The 6,037-nt window shown below is 36.3% G+C and overlaps 1 pseudogene; it reads right to left on the bottom strand.

The window, feature by feature from the left end:
• Positions 1-2,769: 2,769 nt before the first annotated feature.
• On the bottom strand, positions 2,770-2,978 carry LOC100955923 (annotated as a pseudogene).
• Positions 2,979-6,037: the final 3,059 nt, after the last annotated feature.

Below are 6,037 nucleotides of genomic sequence, written 5' to 3'. Positions count from 1 at the left end.
GATGTCCATGCACCTTCCATTCTCCTTGCCTTTTAAGGTTTAAGTAGAAGTGTTTTGAACCTACACATCACCCATAGTAGAGCATTAGTATCAGTCTAAATAACTCCAGGGACACACAGAGAGCTTCTCAACTGACTAACCCATATTCTGAATTTTATTTATTTAATTTTTATTCTGTTGAATTCTTGCTCTCCCCCAGGTCTCTCTAATTGACCTTCTGGTCTCTGCTGCAGCATTAACTTTACCCCAATCCACTCTAGCAATAACGTGTCATCATCTTCTGGATGTTGCTGAGCTCCTGTTTTCCTCAGTCCTCTCACATCCTTTATAAAAACTCAGCATCATAAATAACCAGGACATATCCCTGAACACCGTGCTGCCTACTTTGAAGAAAATTCATATTATTCTCCTGGTAGGAAGAAGTGGCTGATGTCAGTTTTAGAGAGGAGTTGTTTTCCCTTTCCTATATTAATGAAGTAATTCTTGCAAGATTTCATCTCCTCTGATTTCTTTTTGCTCCTACCTAAGCATTTTGATTCCTAACCTCCTATGGGATAGTTTTTTTTTTTTAAATATGGATCAAGTTTATAATTTAAAAGGCTAAAATAAGATGAGTGCATATAGATTGGGGAAGGGAATATGTTTTGTTTAAATTTAAGATTTGTACTCCTCTATGATCCTGAGTTTATTGTAGGTGAATATGTTTATAGTATGTGTACTTGCTACAATATATTATTCTTAAATGACAACTTCTCAACTGTAATAATCCACTCACTTCATCAGGATTAACTCCAATAGAAGTGCAAGTATGTCCGTGGTTAGGTTAATAAAAACATGAAATTGAATTTCTTACTGGGATTGAATCTTCTCTTAAAAGGAAATTGTGCCCTTACAGCTATATGTACTGTAGATAATTTTAAAATTTTTTAAAGCTCCAATGATTCCTCAAGATTTAGCTCATTATAATGTAACAAACTTTTCTTGTCTAGAACCATGTAGCCATGTTGAATCCTGCTTCCAATTCTATTGTATCAAGCTGTATGACCTTAGGCAACCCATTTAACCTGTGATGATCAAGGATTGCTCATCTGTAAAATTGAAGGGTTGGATGAAATTACTTCTTAGATCTATCCTACTTATTTGAATTCCATTATTATAACTGATTTATTATTTTTGAAAAGGGCTACACTATAATTATTAAATTTCAGGTTTTGTCCTTGCAAATCTATTGAAAGCATTTCACGTTTAGCATTTTACAGTTAAAAAAATTTGCAGACACTAATATTTTTAGTAACTATGTGAAGCAGAGAACAATATTTTACATTTTCAAATAGAAGATAGATGAATGTGCTGGAATGGATACCATTCCAAATGTGCTGGAATGGATACCATTAGAGACATGCTACATATCCTATAAGGATAGAGAGGAGGGAGGTCGCCCTGGGAGTTGGCAAAAGCATCAAGAAAAGAAAAATGTTTGAGTAAAAATATTAGACACTGGCGAGGTGGAAAAGGGTATCTTAGGCCCAGTGATTAGCAGATCCGAAAGGCATAAAATTTATAAAATGGAAATAGACGTGTTTTTCTATGTCTGGAGGGTCTCAGGGACGTAGTGGTATGGTATTTGAGAGAGAGTGTCTAGGATTTGATAATTACAAAGTGATTAACAGGCAAACCTCAGAGATATTTGTTCCAAACTATAATAAAATGAGTCATACAATTTATTTTTTTTTTTTGAGACAGGGTCTTAAGCTGTCGCCCTGGGTATAGTGCCAGGGAGTCATAGCTCATAGCAACCCCCCACTCTTGCTTCAGTTTTTCTATTTTTAGTAGAGTCAGGGTCTTGCTTTTGCTCAGGCTGGTCTCAAACTTGTGGGCTCAATCAATCCACCCGCCTTAGCCTCCCAGAGTGCTGAGATTACAGGCATGAGCCACCATGCCGGGCCTTGTCACACAATTTTGTTTTTTGATTTCTCAGTGCATATAAAGGTTATGTTGAACTATTTTGTAGTCTATTAAATGTGCAATTGTGTTACATCTAAAAATATTACATATTTTAATTAAAAATATTTTACTGATGTGGTGCCCATAGTTCTAGTTCAGTGGGTAGAGTGCTGGCCATACACATGGAGGCTGGTGGGTTCAAACCTGACCTGGGCCAGCTAAAACAACAATGCAAACTGCAACAACAACACAAATAGCTGTGCATTGTGGTGAGCACCTGTAGTTCCATCTACTTGGGAGGCTGAGGCAAGAGAATCACTTCTAAGATTTTGAGGTTGCTATGAGCTGTGATGTTACAGCACTCTACCCCGGGTGTCAACTTGAGACTGAGAATATATATTTTATTGCTAAAAAATGCTGTTGTCTGAATCTCTGCAGAACAGCATTTTTTAGCAATAAAATATTTGTATTGCTAAAATAAAAATGAAATCCGATTTTGGTGGTGGAGGGTCTTGCTCAATGTTGATGGCTGTTGACTGATCAGGGTGGTAGTTGTTGAAGGTTGGGCATGGCTGTGGAAATGTCTCAAAATAAGCGCCATGGCATCTTTTCCAGGAGTAAATTCCAAAAATACAAAATTTTACAAAATATTATTTTTGTGTTGGTCACCTCTTTGTAAAATGGACATATATATATATATATATAAAATAATGGACATATGTATATATGTTTATATATTATTATAATATAAATATATAATATATAATACTATATATATTTCTTTAATTTTTAAAAATTTAATGCAATTCCAATCAACATATCTGTTCATTTCATCTCCTTCACTGCCAACCCAGGAGACAGAGGCTGTTTCAGTTTCTCGGCCTTCTCTTTGTGATGATCAAGGTATAAAGGTATTCACTGCATCAAACTTTAAACTTCACATCATCCTTATTTTTCTTGATCTTGACAAGCTTGGCATCCTTTTGCCTGGCTGTGAGGGGAAAGTCCTTGATTTCTTCAATTTTCTAAGGCATGCTGCAGGACATGCGGGGAGTGGGGGCAGTGTGGACCTGCACCCCTCTCCTCTGTGGTCCAAAAGACACTGATGGCCACAGTGAATGTTTTTTAAATAAAGGCAAATTTAACTACAATTTCCAATTTTCCCTATGTATGGTGACTTTAAGCGGGATTTGGGAGACACCCTGTATATTTATCAAAAAATCCATAGAATTTCAACAAAGATCGAATCCTAATGTAAACTATGAACCTTACTTAATAATGATGAACTGATATGGTTCATTAATTCTAACAAATATGCCACACTAATGCAAACTGTTCATTATAGGGGAAACTGCATGAGGAAGAGGGCTTATTTGGGAACTCTTTGCACCATCTATTCAACTATGTATACATATATACAAATACAGATGCATCAAATACAGGAGAGTGACAACAAAGGCTAGAGTATGTATATTGTAATGTATTTGAGAGGAATTTATTAGGAAAACTAGATTGAAGTAGAGAAAGAGGATTGTTGAAGTGCAGACTGAAATCTTGGGTTTTTGTTTATACCACAATTATACCTGTGCAGGAAAATAAACGTCAGAGCATGGATGAATCAGGAGTGACCTTAGAAGGAACATACTGGAAATGTCTTATTTAAATTTTCCTGTGGTAGTTTATCCTAATGGGTGTCACTATTTCCATTTGGAATCCATCATATAGTACTTCCAGGTTAAAATATGTTGCTTCATACTATCGTTTTATGAAGAATTGTTCATATTATACGTATAAAGTATTACCTTTACAACAGTGTCTACAGTATACTTGCATTGGAATGACCTGAGTTATATGTTAGAAAGGAAGAATTACCAGTCACCAAATTAATACTTGAAAAATAGAATTTCAGTGCTGGGCCTAGAATTTTGAGCTGATATCAAAGATATTTTTGTGCCCATTATGTTTTATTATTCTTCAATAATAGAGAGAGGTGCTGGGTATATAGTTGAATAAGATAGAAGAAAATGCCTGTGCCCATGTGAATAACACAGGAGTATGATAGATGATAATCAACACAGCAGACAGATACAAAAGATAATTTTAGACTGTGATGGTATGTAAAGAGGTTACTTTGGCCAGGGAGGTTAGGGGAAAACTCTTTCTTGGGATGAGCTATTTAGCTAAACTACACTTAAATGGAAGAAAAAGTGCTGGGCAGAGGGCATAGAAAGTGCAAAGGTGTCCAGATCAGATAATTCATTCATAGTCGAGGGAGCAAGACAGTTCAGGATATCTACAGCATGATGAAGGAGGAAGAGGGTCAGACTGGTAGGCTGCTCTGGTTACTTGTAGCTATATAACCAAGTTAGAGTGTTAAACAAGAATTTTGTTATGCTCAAGATTCAGTGTGTCAGGATTTGGGACAAAGGATGGCAAGGATGTCTTGTTTCTGCTCTATCATGTCTAAGAACTCATGGAGTCATCTGGAGTCTTCTTTACTATCTTTCCATGGCACCAGGAGATGTGGACCCCTTCCCCCGGCGCTATTGACCAAAGTATATATGTGTGTCCTTTCTATGTGGTCTGGACTTCCACAGCATGTAGACTGATTTCTGAGGAGGGGCCCAGAAGTAACTATCCAGAAAATAGGCATTACAAGGTATCTGAAGAGAAGCAGCATGGCCTTTGATAATCCAGCATTTGAGGTCCCATAGAAGTCATTTTGCTCATATTCCTTTGGTTAAAGAAGTCATTCAGATTCATTGGGAAGAGCTACACATCCTGCTTTTTTTTTTTGAGACAGAGTTTCACTATGTTGCCCTTGGTAGAGTGCCATGGCATCACAGCTCACAGCAACCTCCATCTCTTGGGCTTAAGTGATTATCTTGATTCAGCCTCCCAAGTAGCTGGGACTATAGATGCCAGACACAACACCTGGATATTTTTTTGTTGTTATTGTAGTTGTCATTATTGTTTAGCTGGCCCAGGTTGGATTCAAACTTGCCAACCATAGTGTGTGTGGCTGGTGCCCTAACCACTGAGAAATGGGCGTGGAGCCGATATAAACATTGCTTCTCAGAGAAAAAGTATCAAGGAATTTGAAACAATTTTTTTAGAACATATACATAGCCAGATAATAAAGGGGCTTTTAAGTCATCATAAAGAGTTTGATATTTATTTTTATTTATTTAGATAGAGTCTAACTCTGTCACCCTTGGGTAGAGTGTCATGTCATCATAACTCATAGCAACCTCAAAGACTTGGGCTCAAGCAATCCTCTCACTTCAGCCTCGAGAGTAGCTAGGACTATAGGCTCCCCCTACTATCCCCAGCTATTTTTTTAGAGATGGGCTGTCACTCTTGTTCAGGGTCCAAGTACTAAGCTTCAGCAATCCACCCACCTTAGCCTCCCAGAATGCTAGATTGCACTATTCTTTCCTTGATTTTAATTTAATTCCAATAAGAAGGCAATTCAAAATTTCAAGTAGGGGCATTATGATCTAAGAACAATTGACTTAAGACATTTTAACATCATTCTATTTTATAGTACAAACTTGAATATGTAATTCCAAAATAAAATTTCATAAAATCCTGCAAATGGTCATAAGTTAAAGAAACAGCATACCATAATAGGTATTTTAAAATTTGCTTTCTTATCACAGAATTTTAAAAATTAGAAAGGTCCTTAATTACATCTAGTAAATCTCCCTCTTCTACATGATAATAAATATCTTATCCAGAGGTGAATGACTTGGCAAGGATTTCACAGGCAATCAGTAGAGGATATTGGTCTAGGTAATGAATGAAAAATATGAGTAAGGAAAAAAGCAATGCTTAGTTATTATGCTGTAATCATATACTAATGCAATTATCCTTTACTGTTTGCCAGGTTATAAAATATTGTCCTGTAAAATAATTTACATTATTTGATTTGGTCTTCATAACTCTCTAAAGTATCAAGAGTGGGTATTAATGTTTTCATTTTATACATTAGGTAATAAAAGCTTAGAGGGGGTCATATAGCTAATTATGTGGGAGAGCCTGAATTAGGAATAAAGATCACCTCCCTTCCATTCAAGAGTACTTCCTCAAA

This window comes from Otolemur garnettii, unplaced genomic scaffold, assembly GCF_000181295.1.
Source record: "Otolemur garnettii isolate 467f Iridium unplaced genomic scaffold, OtoGar3 scaffold00162, whole genome shotgun sequence".
NCBI classification, from domain to species: domain Eukaryota; kingdom Metazoa; phylum Chordata; class Mammalia; order Primates; family Galagidae; genus Otolemur; species Otolemur garnettii.
This window is presented reverse-complemented; position numbering and strand designations above follow the sequence as displayed.